The sequence below is a fragment of the Haliotis asinina genome, chromosome 3 (assembly GCF_037392515.1).
Source record: "Haliotis asinina isolate JCU_RB_2024 chromosome 3, JCU_Hal_asi_v2, whole genome shotgun sequence".
Taxonomy (NCBI): domain Eukaryota; kingdom Metazoa; phylum Mollusca; class Gastropoda; order Lepetellida; family Haliotidae; genus Haliotis; species Haliotis asinina.
Window position 1 is genome coordinate 8,502,706 of NC_090282.1, and position 15,753 is coordinate 8,518,458.

At 41.8% G+C, this 15,753-nt stretch overlaps 32 non-coding genes across 32 annotated transcripts; all 32 read right to left on the reverse strand.

Moving 5' to 3' along the window:
- Positions 1–127: 127 nt before the first annotated feature.
- Positions 128–201, reverse strand: Trnan-guu (transfer RNA asparagine (anticodon GUU)). The gene has a single exon. It is a non-coding gene; the product is annotated as a tRNA-Asn (tRNA).
- Positions 202–618: 417 nt separating this feature from the next.
- On the reverse strand, positions 619–690 carry Trnae-uuc (transfer RNA glutamic acid (anticodon UUC)). The gene has a single exon. It is a non-coding gene; the product is annotated as a tRNA-Glu (tRNA).
- A 734-nt stretch (positions 691–1,424) lies between these two features.
- On the reverse strand, positions 1,425–1,496 carry Trnae-uuc (transfer RNA glutamic acid (anticodon UUC)). The gene has a single exon. It is a non-coding gene; the product is annotated as a tRNA-Glu (tRNA).
- A 243-nt stretch (positions 1,497–1,739) lies between these two features.
- Positions 1,740–1,813, reverse strand: Trnan-guu (transfer RNA asparagine (anticodon GUU)). Its single transcript has one exon. It is a non-coding gene; the product is annotated as a tRNA-Asn (tRNA).
- A 417-nt stretch (positions 1,814–2,230) lies between these two features.
- On the reverse strand, positions 2,231–2,302 carry Trnae-uuc (transfer RNA glutamic acid (anticodon UUC)). The gene has a single exon. It is a non-coding gene; the product is annotated as a tRNA-Glu (tRNA).
- A 734-nt stretch (positions 2,303–3,036) lies between these two features.
- Positions 3,037–3,108, reverse strand: Trnae-uuc (transfer RNA glutamic acid (anticodon UUC)). The gene has a single exon. It is a non-coding gene; the product is annotated as a tRNA-Glu (tRNA).
- Positions 3,109–3,351: 243 nt separating this feature from the next.
- Trnan-guu (transfer RNA asparagine (anticodon GUU)) lies at positions 3,352–3,425 on the reverse strand. Its single transcript has one exon. It is a non-coding gene; the product is annotated as a tRNA-Asn (tRNA).
- Positions 3,426–3,842: 417 nt separating this feature from the next.
- Trnae-uuc (transfer RNA glutamic acid (anticodon UUC)) lies at positions 3,843–3,914 on the reverse strand. Its single transcript has one exon. It is a non-coding gene; the product is annotated as a tRNA-Glu (tRNA).
- A 734-nt stretch (positions 3,915–4,648) lies between these two features.
- Trnae-uuc (transfer RNA glutamic acid (anticodon UUC)) lies at positions 4,649–4,720 on the reverse strand. Its single transcript has one exon. It is a non-coding gene; the product is annotated as a tRNA-Glu (tRNA).
- Positions 4,721–4,963: 243 nt separating this feature from the next.
- Positions 4,964–5,037, reverse strand: Trnan-guu (transfer RNA asparagine (anticodon GUU)). Its single transcript has one exon. It is a non-coding gene; the product is annotated as a tRNA-Asn (tRNA).
- Positions 5,038–5,454: 417 nt separating this feature from the next.
- On the reverse strand, positions 5,455–5,526 carry Trnae-uuc (transfer RNA glutamic acid (anticodon UUC)). Its single transcript has one exon. It is a non-coding gene; the product is annotated as a tRNA-Glu (tRNA).
- A 723-nt stretch (positions 5,527–6,249) lies between these two features.
- Trnae-uuc (transfer RNA glutamic acid (anticodon UUC)) lies at positions 6,250–6,321 on the reverse strand. The gene has a single exon. It is a non-coding gene; the product is annotated as a tRNA-Glu (tRNA).
- A 243-nt stretch (positions 6,322–6,564) lies between these two features.
- Positions 6,565–6,638, reverse strand: Trnan-guu (transfer RNA asparagine (anticodon GUU)). The gene has a single exon. It is a non-coding gene; the product is annotated as a tRNA-Asn (tRNA).
- Positions 6,639–7,055: 417 nt separating this feature from the next.
- Positions 7,056–7,127, reverse strand: Trnae-uuc (transfer RNA glutamic acid (anticodon UUC)). The gene has a single exon. It is a non-coding gene; the product is annotated as a tRNA-Glu (tRNA).
- Positions 7,128–7,370: 243 nt separating this feature from the next.
- Trnan-guu (transfer RNA asparagine (anticodon GUU)) lies at positions 7,371–7,444 on the reverse strand. Its single transcript has one exon. It is a non-coding gene; the product is annotated as a tRNA-Asn (tRNA).
- A 417-nt stretch (positions 7,445–7,861) lies between these two features.
- On the reverse strand, positions 7,862–7,933 carry Trnae-uuc (transfer RNA glutamic acid (anticodon UUC)). Its single transcript has one exon. It is a non-coding gene; the product is annotated as a tRNA-Glu (tRNA).
- A 723-nt stretch (positions 7,934–8,656) lies between these two features.
- On the reverse strand, positions 8,657–8,728 carry Trnae-uuc (transfer RNA glutamic acid (anticodon UUC)). Its single transcript has one exon. It is a non-coding gene; the product is annotated as a tRNA-Glu (tRNA).
- A 243-nt stretch (positions 8,729–8,971) lies between these two features.
- Trnan-guu (transfer RNA asparagine (anticodon GUU)) lies at positions 8,972–9,045 on the reverse strand. The gene has a single exon. It is a non-coding gene; the product is annotated as a tRNA-Asn (tRNA).
- A 417-nt stretch (positions 9,046–9,462) lies between these two features.
- Trnae-uuc (transfer RNA glutamic acid (anticodon UUC)) lies at positions 9,463–9,534 on the reverse strand. Its single transcript has one exon. It is a non-coding gene; the product is annotated as a tRNA-Glu (tRNA).
- Positions 9,535–10,268: 734 nt separating this feature from the next.
- Positions 10,269–10,340, reverse strand: Trnae-uuc (transfer RNA glutamic acid (anticodon UUC)). The gene has a single exon. It is a non-coding gene; the product is annotated as a tRNA-Glu (tRNA).
- A 243-nt stretch (positions 10,341–10,583) lies between these two features.
- Trnan-guu (transfer RNA asparagine (anticodon GUU)) lies at positions 10,584–10,657 on the reverse strand. The gene has a single exon. It is a non-coding gene; the product is annotated as a tRNA-Asn (tRNA).
- A 417-nt stretch (positions 10,658–11,074) lies between these two features.
- Trnae-uuc (transfer RNA glutamic acid (anticodon UUC)) lies at positions 11,075–11,146 on the reverse strand. The gene has a single exon. It is a non-coding gene; the product is annotated as a tRNA-Glu (tRNA).
- A 243-nt stretch (positions 11,147–11,389) lies between these two features.
- Trnan-guu (transfer RNA asparagine (anticodon GUU)) lies at positions 11,390–11,463 on the reverse strand. Its single transcript has one exon. It is a non-coding gene; the product is annotated as a tRNA-Asn (tRNA).
- Positions 11,464–11,880: 417 nt separating this feature from the next.
- On the reverse strand, positions 11,881–11,952 carry Trnae-uuc (transfer RNA glutamic acid (anticodon UUC)). Its single transcript has one exon. It is a non-coding gene; the product is annotated as a tRNA-Glu (tRNA).
- Positions 11,953–12,686: 734 nt separating this feature from the next.
- Positions 12,687–12,758, reverse strand: Trnae-uuc (transfer RNA glutamic acid (anticodon UUC)). Its single transcript has one exon. It is a non-coding gene; the product is annotated as a tRNA-Glu (tRNA).
- A 243-nt stretch (positions 12,759–13,001) lies between these two features.
- Trnan-guu (transfer RNA asparagine (anticodon GUU)) lies at positions 13,002–13,075 on the reverse strand. The gene has a single exon. It is a non-coding gene; the product is annotated as a tRNA-Asn (tRNA).
- Positions 13,076–13,492: 417 nt separating this feature from the next.
- On the reverse strand, positions 13,493–13,564 carry Trnae-uuc (transfer RNA glutamic acid (anticodon UUC)). The gene has a single exon. It is a non-coding gene; the product is annotated as a tRNA-Glu (tRNA).
- Positions 13,565–13,807: 243 nt separating this feature from the next.
- On the reverse strand, positions 13,808–13,881 carry Trnan-guu (transfer RNA asparagine (anticodon GUU)). Its single transcript has one exon. It is a non-coding gene; the product is annotated as a tRNA-Asn (tRNA).
- A 417-nt stretch (positions 13,882–14,298) lies between these two features.
- Trnae-uuc (transfer RNA glutamic acid (anticodon UUC)) lies at positions 14,299–14,370 on the reverse strand. Its single transcript has one exon. It is a non-coding gene; the product is annotated as a tRNA-Glu (tRNA).
- Positions 14,371–14,613: 243 nt separating this feature from the next.
- Positions 14,614–14,687, reverse strand: Trnan-guu (transfer RNA asparagine (anticodon GUU)). Its single transcript has one exon. It is a non-coding gene; the product is annotated as a tRNA-Asn (tRNA).
- A 417-nt stretch (positions 14,688–15,104) lies between these two features.
- On the reverse strand, positions 15,105–15,176 carry Trnae-uuc (transfer RNA glutamic acid (anticodon UUC)). Its single transcript has one exon. It is a non-coding gene; the product is annotated as a tRNA-Glu (tRNA).
- Positions 15,177–15,419: 243 nt separating this feature from the next.
- Positions 15,420–15,493, reverse strand: Trnan-guu (transfer RNA asparagine (anticodon GUU)). The gene has a single exon. It is a non-coding gene; the product is annotated as a tRNA-Asn (tRNA).
- Positions 15,494–15,753: the final 260 nt, after the last annotated feature.

The following is a 15,753-nucleotide window of genomic DNA, read 5'->3' on the forward strand; positions in this document are numbered from 1 at the left end:
ATCAAGTGTGTTAGAGACTTGTTTAAACTGATATATCGTATTGTAGCATGTATTTGCGTCAACTACAAACATCTGTAAAATCCAAAAGAGCGAAATATCAAGTACTGATGTTTACAAAAAGCAAGTGCGTCCCTGGGTGGGCTTGAACCACCAACCTTTCGGTTAACAGCCGAACGCGCTAACCGATTGCGCCACAGAGACGGAACTGACGAGAAGGGGCTCACTTTAAGATGTGACTGATGTGGTGGAAGTTATGTGCCCTTGCCGAGGGAAACGTCTGGTGGTGTGTTTCAACAACTGTTGTGTAAGGGGTGGGATAGTCTTGCGCAATGACACATTGGCTTACCTGATGTATTTATTGGAAGATGTGGACACTGGGATGTACATGAAGATAAATCTAGGACTTTAGATGCATGTATTTTACTTCTGACTGTACGCATGACATATGTATACTTCTTGATGTGAACTCACTTTCTTGTGAGATGAATTAATTGTTCCAAAGCCAGGAATTTATTCCTATGACGTAATATGCATGCCTTTTACTTTTGACTTTGCACGTGACTAATATATACTTCTTGAAATTGAACTCAATTTCTTGTCAGATGGTAAAAAAATTTGTTCCAATGCCGGGAATCGAACCCGGGCCGCCTGGGTGAAAGCCAGGAATCCTAACCACTAGACCACATTGGAAGCTGATATTTTACAGGCAATGTTGAAGGACTGAATGCTGGCTGTATTCCTGCCGTCTTTGTGCACAGAGTTCTTGTGCATGAGAATGACGACCTGACATCAATGAATACATGTATATCAAGTGTGTTAGAGACTTGTTTAAACTGATATATCGTATTGTAGCATGTATTTGCGTCAACTACAAACATCTGTAAAATCCAAAAGAGCGAAATATCAAGTACTGATGTTTACAAAAAGCAAGTGCGTCCCTGGGTGGGCTTGAACCACCAACCTTTCGGTTAACAGCCGAACGCGTTAACCGATTGCGCCACAGAGACGGAACTGACGAGATGGGGCTCACTTTAAGATGTGACTGATGTGGTGGAAGTTATGTGCCCTTGCCGAGGGAAACGTCTGGTGGTGTGTTTCAACAACTGTTGTGTAAGGGGTGGGATAGTCTTGCGCAATGACACATTGGCTTACCTGATGTATTTATTGGAAGATGTGGACACTGGGATGTACATGAAGATAAATCTAGGACTTTAGATGCATGTATTTTACTTCTGACTGTACGCATGACATATGTATACTTCTTGATGTGAACTCACTTTCTTGTGAGATGAATTAATTGTTCCAAAGCCAGGAATTTATTCCTATGACGTAATATGCATGCCTTTTACTTTTGACTTTGCACGTGACTAATATATACTTCTTGAAATTGAACTCAATTTCTTGTCAGATGGTAAAAGAATTTGTTCCAATGCCGGGAATCGAACCCGGGCCGCCTGGGTGAAAGCCAGGAATCCTAACCACTAGACCACATTGGAAGCTGATATTTTACAGGCAATGTTGAAGGACTGAATGCTGGCTGTATTCCTGCCGTCTTTGTGCACAGAGTTCTTGTGCATGAGAATGACGACCTGACATTAATGAATACATGTATATCAAGTGTGTTAGAGACTTGTTTAAACTGATATATCGTATTGTAGCATGTATTTGCGTCAACTACAAACATCTGTAAAATCCAAAAGAGCGAAATATCAAGTACTGATGTTTACAAAAAGCAAGTGCGTCCCTGGGTGGGCTTGAACCACCAACCTTTCGGTTAACAGCCGAACGCGCTAACCGATTGCGCCACAGAGACGGAACTGACGAGAAGGGGCTCACTTTAAGATGTGACTGATGTGGTGGAAGTTATGTGCCCTTGCCGAGGGAAACGTCTGGTGGTGTGTTTCAACAACTGTTGTGTAAGGGGTGGGATAGTCTTGCGCAATGACACATTGGCTTACCTGATGTATTTATTGGAAGATGTGGACACTGGGATGTACATGAAGATAAATCTAGGACTTTAGATGCATGTATTTTACTTCTGACTGTACGCATGACATATGTATACTTCTTGATGTGAACTCACTTTCTTGTGAGATGAATTAATTGTTCCAAAGCCAGGAATTTATTCCTATGACGTAATATGCATGCCTTTTACTTTTGACTTTGCACGTGACTAATATATACTTCTTGAAATTGAACTCAATTTCTTGTCAGATGGTAAAAAAATTTGTTCCAATGCCGGGAATCGAACCCGGGCCGCCTGGGTGAAAGCCAGGAATCCTAACCACTAGACCACATTGGAAGCTGATATTTTACAGGCAATGTTGAAGGACTGAATGCTGGCTGTATTCCTGCCGTCTTTGTGCACAGAGTTCTTGTGCATGAGAATGACGACCTGACATCAATGAATACATGTATATCAAGTGTGTTAGAGACTTGTTTAAACTGATATATCGTATTGTAGCATGTATTTGCGTCAACTACAAACATCTGTAAAATCCAAAAGAGCGAAATATCAAGTACTGATGTTTACAAAAAGCAAGTGCGTCCCTGGGTGGGCTTGAACCACCAACCTTTCGGTTAACAGCCGAACGCGTTAACCGATTGCGCCACAGAGACGGAACTGACGAGATGGGGCTCACTTTAAGATGTGACTGATGTGGTGGAAGTTATGTGCCCTTGCCGAGGGAAACGTCTGGTGGTGTGTTTCAACAACTGTTGTGTAAGGGGTGGGATAGTCTTGCGCAATGACACATTGGCTTACCTGATGTATTTATTGGAAGATGTGGACACTGGGATGTACATGAAGATAAATCTAGGACTTTAGATGCATGTATTTTACTTCTGACTGTACGCATGACATATGTATACTTCTTGATGTGAACTCACTTTCTTGTGAGATGAATTAATTGTTCCAAAGCCAGGAATTTATTCCTATGACGTAATATGCATGCCTTTTACTTTTGACTTTGCACGTGACTAATATATACTTCTTGAAATTGAACTCAATTTCTTGTCAGATGGTAAAAGAATTTGTTCCAATGCCGGGAATCGAACCCGGGCCGCCTGGGTGAAAGCCAGGAATCCTAACCACTAGACCACATTGGAAGCTGATATTTTACAGGCAATGTTGAAGGACTGAATGCTGGCTGTATTCCTGCCGTCTTTGTGCACAGAGTTCTTGTGCATGAGAATGACGATCTGACATTAATGAATACATGTATATCAAGTGTGTTAGAGACTTGTTTAAACTGATATATCGTATTGTAGCATGTATTTGCGTCAACTACAAACATCTGTAAAATCCAAAAGAGCGAAATATCAAGTACTGATGTTTACAAAAAGCAAGTGCGTCCCTGGGTGGGCTTGAACCACCAACCTTTCGGTTAACAGCCGAACGCGCTAACCGATTGCGCCACAGAGACGGAACTGACGAGATGGGGCTCACTTTAAGATGTGACTGATGTGGTGGAAGTTATGTGCCCTTGCCGAGGGAAACGTCTGGTGGTGTGTTTCAACAACTGTTGTGTAAGGGGTGGGATAGTCTTGCACAATGACACATTGGCTTACCTGATGTATGTATTGGAAGATGTGGACACTGGGATGTACATGAAGATAAATCTAGGACTTTAGATGCATGTATTTTACTTCTGACTGTACGCATGACATATGTATACTTCTTGATGTGAACTCACTTTCTTGTGAGATGAATTAATTGTTCCAAAGCCAGGAATTTGTTCCAATGACGTAAACTGCATGCCTTTTACTTTTGACTTTGCACGTGACTAATATATACTTCTTGAAATTGAACTCAGTTTCTTGTCAGATGGTAAAAGAATTTGTTCCAATGCCGGGAATCGAACCCGGGCCGCCTGGGTGAAAGCCAGGAATCCTAACCACTAGACCACATTGGAAGCTGATATTTTACAGGCAATGTTGAAGGACTGAATGCTGGCTGTATTCCTGCCGTCTTTGTGCACAGAGTTCTTGTGCATGAGAATGACGACCTGACATCAATGAATACATGTATATCAAGTGTGTTAGAGACTTGTTTAAACTGATATATCGTATTGTAGCATGTATTTGCGTCAACTACAAACATCTGTAAAATCCAAAAGAGCGAAATATCAAGTACTGATGTTTACAAAAAGCAAGTGCGTCCCTGGGTGGGCTTGAACCACCAACCTTTCGGTTAACAGCCGAACGCGTTAACCGATTGCGCCACAGAGACGGAACTGACGAGATGGGGCTCACTTTAAGATGTGACTGATGTGGTGGAAGTTATGTGCCCTTGCCGAGGGAAACGTCTGGTGGTGTGTTTCAACAACTGTTGTGTAAGGGGTGGGATAGTCTTGCGCAATGACACATTGGCTTACCTGATGTATTTATTGGAAGATGTGGACACTGGGATGTACATAAAGATAAATCTAGGACTTTAGATGCATGTATTTTACTTCTGACTGTACGCATGACATATGTATACTTCTTGATGTGAACTCACTTTCTTGTGAGATGAATTAATTGTTCCAAAGCCAGGAATTTATTCCTATGACGTAATATGCATGCCTTTTACTTTTGACTTTGCACGTGACTAATATATACTTCTTGAAATTGAACTCAATTTCTTGTCAGATGGTAAAAGAATTTGTTCCAATGCCGGGAATCGAACCCGGGCCGCCTGGGTGAAAGCCAGGAATCCTAACCACTAGACCACATTGGAAGCTGATATTTTACAGGCAATGTTGAAGGACTGAATGCTGGCTGTATTCCTGCCGTCTTTGTGCACAGAGTTCTTGTGCATGAGAATGACGATCTGACATTAATGAATACATGTATATCAAGTGTGTTAGAGACTTGTTTAAACTGATATATCGTATTGTAGCATGTATTTGCGTCAACTACAAACATCTGTAAAATCCAAAAGAGCGAAATATCAAGTACTGATGTTTACAAAAAGCAAGTGCGTCCCTGGGTGGGCTTGAACCACCAACCTTTCGGTTAACAGCCGAACGCGCTAACCGATTGCGCCACAGAGACGGAACTGACGAGATGGGGCTCACTTTAAGATGTGACTGATGTGGTGGAAGTTATGTGCCCTTGCCGAGGGAAACGTCTGGTGGTGTGTTTCAACAACTGTTGTGTAAGGGGTGGGATAGTCTTGCACAATGACACATTGGCTTACCTGATGTATGTATTGGAAGATGTGGACACTGGGATGTACATGAAGATAAATCTAGGACTTTAGATGCATGTATTTTACTTCTGACTGTACGCATGACATATGTATACTTCTTGATGTGAACTCACTTTCTTGTGAGATGAATTAATTGTTCCAAAGCCAGGAATTTGTTCCAATGACGTAAACTGCATGCCTTTTACTTTTGACTTTGCACGTGACTAATATATACTTCTTGAAATTGAACTCAGTTTCTTGTCAGATGGTAAAAGAATTTGTTCCAATGCCGGGAATCGAACCCGGGCCGCCTGGGTGAAAGCCAGGAATCCTAACCACTAGACCACATTGGAAGCTGATATTTTACAGGCAATGTTAAAGGACTGAATGCTGGCTGTATTCCTGCCGTCTTTGTGCACAGAGTTCTTGTGCATGAGAATGACGACCTGACATTAATGAATACATGTATATCAAGTGTGTTAGAGACTTGTTTAAACTGATATATCGTATTGTAGCATGTATTTGCGTCAACTACAAACATCTGTAAAATCCAAAAGAGCGAAATATCAAGTACTGATGTTTACAAAAAGCAAGTGCGTCCCTGGGTGGGCTTGAACCACCAACCTTTCGGTTAACAGCCGAACGCGCTAACCGATTGCGCCTCAGAGTCGGAACTGACGAGATGGGGCTCACTTTAAGATGTGACTGATGTGGTGGAAGCTATGTGCCCTTGCTCTCGTGGTGTGTTTCAACAACTGTTGTGTAAGGGGTGGGATGGTCTTGCACAATGACACATTGGCTTACCTGATGTATTTATTGGAAGATGTGGACACTGGGATGTACATGAAGATAAATCTAGGACTTTAGATGCATGTATTTTACTTCTGACTGTACGCATGACATATGTATACTTCTTGATGTGAACTCACTTTCTTGTGAGATGAATTAATTGTTCCAAAGCCAGGAATTTATTCCTATGACGTAAAATGCATGCCTTTTACTTTTGACTTTGCACGTGACTAATATATACTTCTTGAAATTGAACTCAATTTCTTGTCAGATGGTAAAAGAATTTGTTCCAATGCCGGGAATCGAACCCGGGCCGCCTGGGTGAAAGCCAGGAATCCTAACCACTAGACCACATTGGAAGCTGATATTTTACAGGCAATGTTGAAGGACTGAATGCTGGCTGTATTCCTGCCGTCTTTGTGCACAGAGTTCTTGTGCATGAGAATGACGACCTGACATTAATGAATACATGTATATCAAGTGTGTTAGAGACTTGTTTAAACTGATATATCGTATTGTAGCATGCATTTGCGTCAACTACAAACATCTGTAAAATCCAAAAGAGCGAAATATCAAGTACTGATGTTTACAAAAAGCAAGTGCGTCCCTGGGTGGGCTTGAACCACCAACCTTTCGGTTAACAGCCGAACGCGCTAACCGATTGCGCCACAGAGACGGAACTGACGAGAAGGGGCTCACTTTAAGATGTGACTGATGTGGTGGAAGTTATGTGCCCTTGCCGAGGGAAACGTCTGGTGGTGTGTTTCAACAACTGTTGTGTAAGGGGTGGGATAGTCTTGCGCAATGACACATTGGCTTACCTGATGTATTTATTGGAAGATGTGGACACTGGGATGTACATGAAGATAAATCTAGGACTTTAGATGCATGTATTTTACTTCTGACTGTACGCATGACATATGTATACTTCTTGATGTGAACTCACTTTCTTGTGAGATGAATTAATTGTTCCAAAGCCAGGAATTTATTCCTATGACGTAAACTGCATGCCTTTTACTTTTGACTTTGCACGTGACTAATATATACTTCTTGAAATTGAACTCAATTTCTTGTCAGATGGTAAAAAAATTTGTTCCAATGCCGGGAATCGAACCCGGGCCGCCTGGGTGAAAGCCAGGAATCCTAACCACTAGACCACATTGGAAGCTGATATTTTACAGGCAATGTTGAAGGACTGAATGCTGGCTGTATTCCTGCCGTCTTTGTGCACAGAGTTCTTGTGCATGAGAATGACGACCTGACATCAATGAATACATGTATATCAAGTGTGTTAGAGACTTGTTTAAACTGATATATCGTATTGTAGCATGTATTTGCGTCAACTACAAACATCTGTAAAATCCAAAAGAGCGAAATATCAAGTACTGATGTTTACAAAAAGCAAGTGCGTCCCTGGGTGGGCTTGAACCACCAACCTTTCGGTTAACAGCCGAACGCGCTAACCGATTGCGCCACAGAGACGGAACTGACGAGATGGGGCTCACTTTAAGATGTGACTGATGTGGTGGAAGTTATGTGCCCTTGCCGAGGGAAACGTCTGGTGGTGTGTTTCAACAACTGTTGTGTAAGGGGTGGGATAGTCTTGCACAATGACACATTGGCTTACCTGATGTATGTATTGGAAGATGTGGACACTGGGATGTACATGAAGATAAATCTAGGACTTTAGATGCATGTATTTTACTTCTGACTGTACGCATGACATATGTATACTTCTTGATGTGAACTCACTTTCTTGTGAGATGAATTAATTGTTCCAAAGCCAGGAATTTGTTCCAATGACGTAAACTGCATGCCTTTTACTTTTGACTTTGCACGTGACTAATATATACTTCTTGAAATTGAACTCAGTTTCTTGTCAGATGGTAAAAGAATTTGTTCCAATGCCGGGAATCGAACCCGGGCCGCCTGGGTGAAAGCCAGGAATCCTAACCACTAGACCACATTGGAAGCTGATATTTTACAGGCAATGTTAAAGGACTGAATGCTGGCTGTATTCCTGCCGTCTTTGTGCACAGAGTTCTTGTGCATGAGAATGACGACCTGACATTAATGAATACATGTATATCAAGTGTGTTAGAGACTTGTTTAAACTGATATATCGTATTGTAGCATGTATTTGCGTCAACTACAAACATCTGTAAAATCCAAAAGAGCGAAATATCAAGTACTGATGTTTACAAAAAGCAAGTGCGTCCCTGGGTGGGCTTGAACCACCAACCTTTCGGTTAACAGCCGAACGCGCTAACCGATTGCGCCTCAGAGTCGGAACTGACGAGATGGGGCTCACTTTAAGATGTGACTGATGTGGTGGAAGCTATGTGCCCTTGCTCTCGTGGTGTGTTTCAACAACTGTTGTGTAAGGGGTGGGATGGTCTTGCACAATGACACATTGGCTTACCTGATGTATTTATTGGAAGATGTGGACACTGGGATGTACATGAAGATAAATCTAGGACTTTAGATGCATGTATTTTACTTCTGACTGTACGCATGACATATGTATACTTCTTGATGTGAACTCACTTTCTTGTGAGATGAATTAATTGTTCCAAAGCCAGGAATTTATTCCTATGACGTAAAATGCATGCCTTTTACTTTTGACTTTGCACGTGACTAATATATACTTCTTGAAATTGAACTCAATTTCTTGTCAGATGGTAAAAGAATTTGTTCCAATGCCGGGAATCGAACCCGGGCCGCCTGGGTGAAAGCCAGGAATCCTAACCACTAGACCACATTGGAAGCTGATATTTTACAGGCAATGTTGAAGGACTGAATGCTGGCTGTATTCCTGCCGTCTTTGTGCACAGAGTTCTTGTGCATGAGAATGACGACCTGACATTAATGAATACATGTATATCAAGTGTGTTAGAGACTTGTTTAAACTGATATATCGTATTGTAGCATGCATTTGCGTCAACTACAAACATCTGTAAAATCCAAAAGAGCGAAATATCAAGTACTGATGTTTACAAAAAGCAAGTGCGTCCCTGGGTGGGCTTGAACCACCAACCTTTCGGTTAACAGCCGAACGCGCTAACCGATTGCGCCACAGAGACGGAACTGACGAGAAGGGGCTCACTTTAAGATGTGACTGATGTGGTGGAAGTTATGTGCCCTTGCCGAGGGAAACGTCTGGTGGTGTGTTTCAACAACTGTTGTGTAAGGGGTGGGATAGTCTTGCGCAATGACACATTGGCTTACCTGATGTATTTATTGGAAGATGTGGACACTGGGATGTACATGAAGATAAATCTAGGACTTTAGATGCATGTATTTTACTTCTGACTGTACGCATGACATATGTATACTTCTTGATGTGAACTCACTTTCTTGTGAGATGAATTAATTGTTCCAAAGCCAGGAATTTATTCCTATGACGTAAACTGCATGCCTTTTACTTTTGACTTTGCACGTGACTAATATATACTTCTTGAAATTGAACTCAATTTCTTGTCAGATGGTAAAAAAATTTGTTCCAATGCCGGGAATCGAACCCGGGCCGCCTGGGTGAAAGCCAGGAATCCTAACCACTAGACCACATTGGAAGCTGATATTTTACAGGCAATGTTGAAGGACTGAATGCTGGCTGTATTCCTGCCGTCTTTGTGCACAGAGTTCTTGTGCATGAGAATGACGACCTGACATCAATGAATACATGTATATCAAGTGTGTTAGAGACTTGTTTAAACTGATATATCGTATTGTAGCATGTATTTGCGTCAACTACAAACATCTGTAAAATCCAAAAGAGCGAAATATCAAGTACTGATGTTTACAAAAAGCAAGTGCGTCCCTGGGTGGGCTTGAACCACCAACCTTTCGGTTAACAGCCGAACGCGTTAACCGATTGCGCCACAGAGACGGAACTGACGAGATGGGGCTCACTTTAAGATGTGACTGATGTGGTGGAAGTTATGTGCCCTTGCCGAGGGAAACGTCTGGTGGTGTGTTTCAACAACTGTTGTGTAAGGGGTGGGATAGTCTTGCGCAATGACACATTGGCTTACCTGATGTATTTATTGGAAGATGTGGACACTGGGATGTACATGAAGATAAATCTAGGACTTTAGATGCATGTATTTTACTTCTGACTGTACGCATGACATATGTATACTTCTTGATGTGAACTCACTTTCTTGTGAGATGAATTAATTGTTCCAAAGCCAGGAATTTATTCCTATGACGTAAAATGCATGCCTTTTACTTTTGACTTTGCACGTGACTAATATATACTTCTTGAAATTGAACTCAATTTCTTGTCAGATGGTAAAAGAATTTGTTCCAATGCCGGGAATCGAACCCGGGCCGCCTGGGTGAAAGCCAGGAATCCTAACCACTAGACCACATTGGAAGCTGATATTTTACAGGCAATGTTGAAGGACTGAATGCTGGCTGTATTCCTGCCGTCTTTGTGCACAGAGTTCTTGTGCATGAGAATGACGATCTGACATTAATGAATACATGTATATCAAGTGTGTTAGAGACTTGTTTAAACTGATATATCGTATTGTAGCATGTATTTGCGTCAACTACAAACATCTGTAAAATCCAAAAGAGCGAAATATCAAGTACTGATGTTTACAAAAAGCAAGTGCGTCCCTGGGTGGGCTTGAACCACCAACCTTTCGGTTAACAGCCGAACGCGCTAACCGATTGCGCCACAGAGACGGAACTGACGAGATGGGGCTCACTTTAAGATGTGACTGATGTGGTGGAAGTTATGTGCCCTTGCCGAGGGAAACGTCTGGTGGTGTGTTTCAACAACTGTTGTGTAAGGGGTGGGATAGTCTTGCACAATGACACATTGGCTTACCTGATGTATGTATTGGAAGATGTGGACACTGGGATGTACATGAAGATAAATCTAGGACTTTAGATGCATGTATTTTACTTCTGACTGTACGCATGACATATGTATACTTCTTGATGTGAACTCACTTTCTTGTGAGATGAATTAATTGTTCCAAAGCCAGGAATTTGTTCCAATGACGTAAACTGCATGCCTTTTACTTTTGACTTTGCACGTGACTAATATATACTTCTTGAAATTGAACTCAGTTTCTTGTCAGATGGTAAAAGAATTTGTTCCAATGCCGGGAATCGAACCCGGGCCGCCTGGGTGAAAGCCAGGAATCCTAACCACTAGACCACATTGGAAGCTGATATTTTACAGGCAATGTTAAAGGACTGAATGCTGGCTGTATTCCTGCCGTCTTTGTGCACAGAGTTCTAGTGCAAGAGAATGACGACCTGACATTAATGAATACATATATATCAAGTGTGTTAGAGACTTGTTTAAACTGATATATCGTATTGTAGCATGTATTTGCGTCAACTACAAACATCTGTAAAATCCAAAAGAGCGAAATATCAAGTACTGATGTTTACAAAAAGCAAGTGCGTCCCTGGGTGGGCTTGAACCACCAACCTTTCGGTTAACAGCCGAACGCGCTAACCGATTGCGCCACAGAGACGGAACTGACGAGATGGGGCTCACTTTAAGATGTGACTGATGTGGTGGAAGTTATGTGCCCTTGCCGAGGGAAACGTCTGGTGGTGTGTTTCAACAACTGTTGTGTAAGGGGTGGGATAGTCTTGCGCAATGACACATTGGCTTACCTGATGTATTTATTGGAAGATGTGGACACTGGGATGTACATGAAGATAAATCTAGGACTTTAGATGCATGTATTTTACTTCTGACTGTACGCATGACATATGTATACTTCTTGATGTGAACTCACTTTCTTGTGAGATGAATTAATTGTTCCAAAGCCAGGAATTTATTCCTATGACGTAAAATGCATGCCTTTTACTTTTGACTTTGCACGTGACTAATATATACTTCTTGAAATTGAACTCAATTTCTTGTCAGATGGTAAAAAAATTTGTTCCAATGCCGGGAATCGAACCCGGGCCGCCTGGGTGAAAGCCAGGAATCCTAACCACTAGACCACATTGGAAGCTGATATTTTACAGGCAATGTTGAAGGACTGAATGCTGGCTGTATTCCTGCCGTCTTTGTGCACAGAGTTCTTGTGCATGAGAATGACGACCTGACATCAATGAATACATGTATATCAAGTGTGTTAGAGACTTGTTTAAACTGATATATCGTATTGTAGCATGTATTTGCGTCAACTACAAACATCTGTAAAATCCAAAAGAGCGAAATATCAAGTACTGATGTTTACAAAAAGCAAGTGCGTCCCTGGGTGGGCTTGAACCACCAACCTTTCGGTTAACAGCCGAACGCGTTAACCGATTGCGCCACAGAGACGGAACTGACGAGATGGGGCTCACTTTAAGATGTGACTGATGTGGTGGAAGTTATGTGCCCTTGCCGAGGGAAACGTCTGGTGGTGTGTTTCAACAACTGTTGTGTAAGGGGTGGGATAGTCTTGCGCAATGACACATTGGCTTACCTGATGTATTTATTGGAAGATGTGGACACTGGGATGTACATGAAGATAAATCTAGGACTTTAGATGCATGTATTTTACTTCTGACTGTACGCATGACATATGTATACTTCTTGATGTGAACTCACTTTCTTGTGAGATGAATTAATTGTTCCAAAGCCAGGAATTTGTTCCAATGACGTAAACTGCATGCCTTTTACTTTTGACTTTGCACGTGACTAATATATACTTCTTGAAATTGAACTCAATTTCTTGTCAGATGGTAAAAGAATTTGTTCCAATGCCGGGAATCGAACCCGGGCCGCCTGGGTGAAAGCCAGGAATCCTAACCACTAGACCACATTGGAAGCTGATATTTTACAGGCAATGTTGAAGGACTGAATGCTGGCTGTATTCCTGCCGTCTTTGTGCACAGAGTTCTTGTGCATGAGAATGACGATCTGACATTAATGAATACATGTATATCAAGTGTGTTAGAGACTTGTTTAAACTGATATATCGTATTGTAGCATGTATTTGCGTCAACTACAAACATCTGTAAAATCCAAAAGAGCGAAATATCAAGTACTGATGTTTACAAAAAGCAAGTGCGTCCCTGGGTGGGCTTGAACCACCAACCTTTCGGTTAACAGCCGAACGCGCTAACCGATTGCGCCACAGAGACGGAACTGACGAGATGGGGCTCACTTTAAGATGTGACTGATGTGGTGGAAGTTATGTGCCCTTGCCGAGGGAAACGTCTGGTGGTGTGTTTCAACAACTGTTGTGTAAGGGGTGGGATAGTCTTGCACAATGACACATTGGCTTACCTGATGTATGTATTGGAAGATGTGGACACTGGGATGTACATGAAGATAAATCTAGGACTTTAGATGCATGTATTTTACTTCTGACTGTACGCATGACATATGTATACTTCTTGATGTGAACTCACTTTCTTGTGAGATGAATTAATTGTTCCAAAGCCAGGAATTTGTTCCAATGACGTAAACTGCATGCCTTTTACTTTTGACTTTGCACGTGACTAATATATACTTCTTGAAATTGAACTCAGTTTCTTGTCAGATGGTAAAAGAATTTGTTCCAATGCCGGGAATCGAACCCGGGCCGCCTGGGTGAAAGCCAGGAATCCTAACCACTAGACCACATTGGAAGCTGATATTTTACAGGCAATGTTGAAGGACTGAATGCTGGCTGTATTCCTGCCGTCTTTGTGCACAGAGTTCTAGTGCAAGAGAATGACGACCTGACATTAATGAATACATATATATCAAGTGTGTTAGAGACTTGTTTAAACTGATATATCGTATTGTAGCATGTATTTGCGTCAACTACAAACATCTGTAAAATCCAAAAGAGCGAAATATCAAGTACTGATGTTTACAAAAAGCAAGTGCGTCCCTGGGTGGGCTTGAACCACCAACCTTTCGGTTAACAGCCGAACGCGCTAACCGATTGCGCCACAGAGACGGAACTGACGAGAAGGGGCTCACTTTAAGATGTGACTGATGTGGTGGAAGTTATGTGCCCTTGCCGAGGGAAACGTCTGGTGGTGTGTTTCAACAACTGTTGTGTAAGGGGTGGGATAGTCTTGCGCAATGACACATTGGCTTACCTGATGTATTTATTGGAAGATGTGGACACTGGGATGTACATGAAGATAAATCTAGGACTTTAGATGCATGTATTTTACTTCTGACTGTACGCATGACATATGTATACTTCTTGATGTGAACTCACTTTCTTGTGAGATGAATTAATTGTTCCAAAGCCAGGAATTTGTTCCTATGACGTAAACTGCATGCCTTTTACTTTTGACTTTGCACGTGACTAATATATACTTCTTGAAATTGAACTCAATTTCTTGTCAGATGGTAAAAGAATTTGTTCCAATGCCGGGAATCGAACCCGGGCCGCCTGGGTGAAAGCCAGGAATCCTAACCACTAGACCACATTGGAAGCTGATATTTTACAGGCAATGTTGAAGGACTGAATGCTGGCTGTTTTCATGCCGTCTTTGTGCATTGAGTTCTTGTGCATGAGAATGACGACCTGACATTAATGAATACATGTATATCAAGTGTGTTAGAGACTTGTTTAAACTGATATATCGTATTGTAGCATGTATTTGCGTCAACTACAAACATCTGTAAAATCCAAAAGAGCGAAATATCAAGTACTGATGTTTACAAAAAGCAAGTGCGTCCCTGGGTGGGCTTGAACCACCAACCTTTCGGTTAACAGCCGAACGCGCTAACCGATTGCGCCACAGAGACGGAACTGACGAGAAGGGGCTCACTTTAAGATGTGACTGATGTGGTGGAAGTTATGTGCCCTTGCCGAGGGAAACGTCTGGTGGTGTGTTTCAACAACTGTTGTGTAAGGGGTGGGATAGTCTTGCGCAATGACACATTGGCTTACCTGATGTATTTATTGGAAGATGTGGACACTGGGATGTACATGAAGATAAATCTAGGACTTTAGATGCATGTATTTTACTTCTGACTGTACGCATGACATATGTATACTTCTTGATGTGAACTCACTTTCTTGTGAGATGAATTAATTGTTCCAAAGCCAGGAATTTGTTCCTATGACGTAAACTGCATGCCTTTTACTTTTGACTTTGCACGTGACTAATATATACTTCTTGAAATTGAACTCAATTTCTTGTCAGATGGTAAAAGAATTTGTTCCAATGCCGGGAATCGAACCCGGGCCGCCTGGGTGAAAGCCAGGAATCCTAACCACTAGACCACATTGGAAGCTGATATTTTACAGGCAATGTTGAAGGACTGAATGCTGGCTGTTTTCATGCCGTCTTTGTGCATTGAGTTCTTGTGCATGAGAATGACGACCTGACATTAATGAATACATGTATATCAAGTGTGTTAGAGACTTGTTTAAACTGATATATCGTATTGTAGCATGTATTTGCGTCAACTACAAACATCTGTAAAATCCAAAAAAGAGAAATATCAAGTACTGATGTTTACAAAAAGCAAGTGCGTCCCTGGGTGGGCTTGAACCACCAACCTTTCGGTTAACAGCCGAACGCGCTAACCGATTGCGCCACAGAGACGGAACTGACGAGATGGGGCTCACTTTAAGATGTGACTGATGTGGTGGAAGCTATGTGCCCTTGCTCTCGTGGTGTGTTTCAACAACTGTTGTGTAAAGGGTGGGATGGTCTTGCACAATGACACATTGGCTTACCTGATGTATTTATTGGAAGATGTGGACATTGGGATGTACATGAAGATAAATCTAGGACTTTAGATGCATGTATTTTACTTCTGACTGTACGCATGACATATGTATACTTCTTGATGTGAACTCACT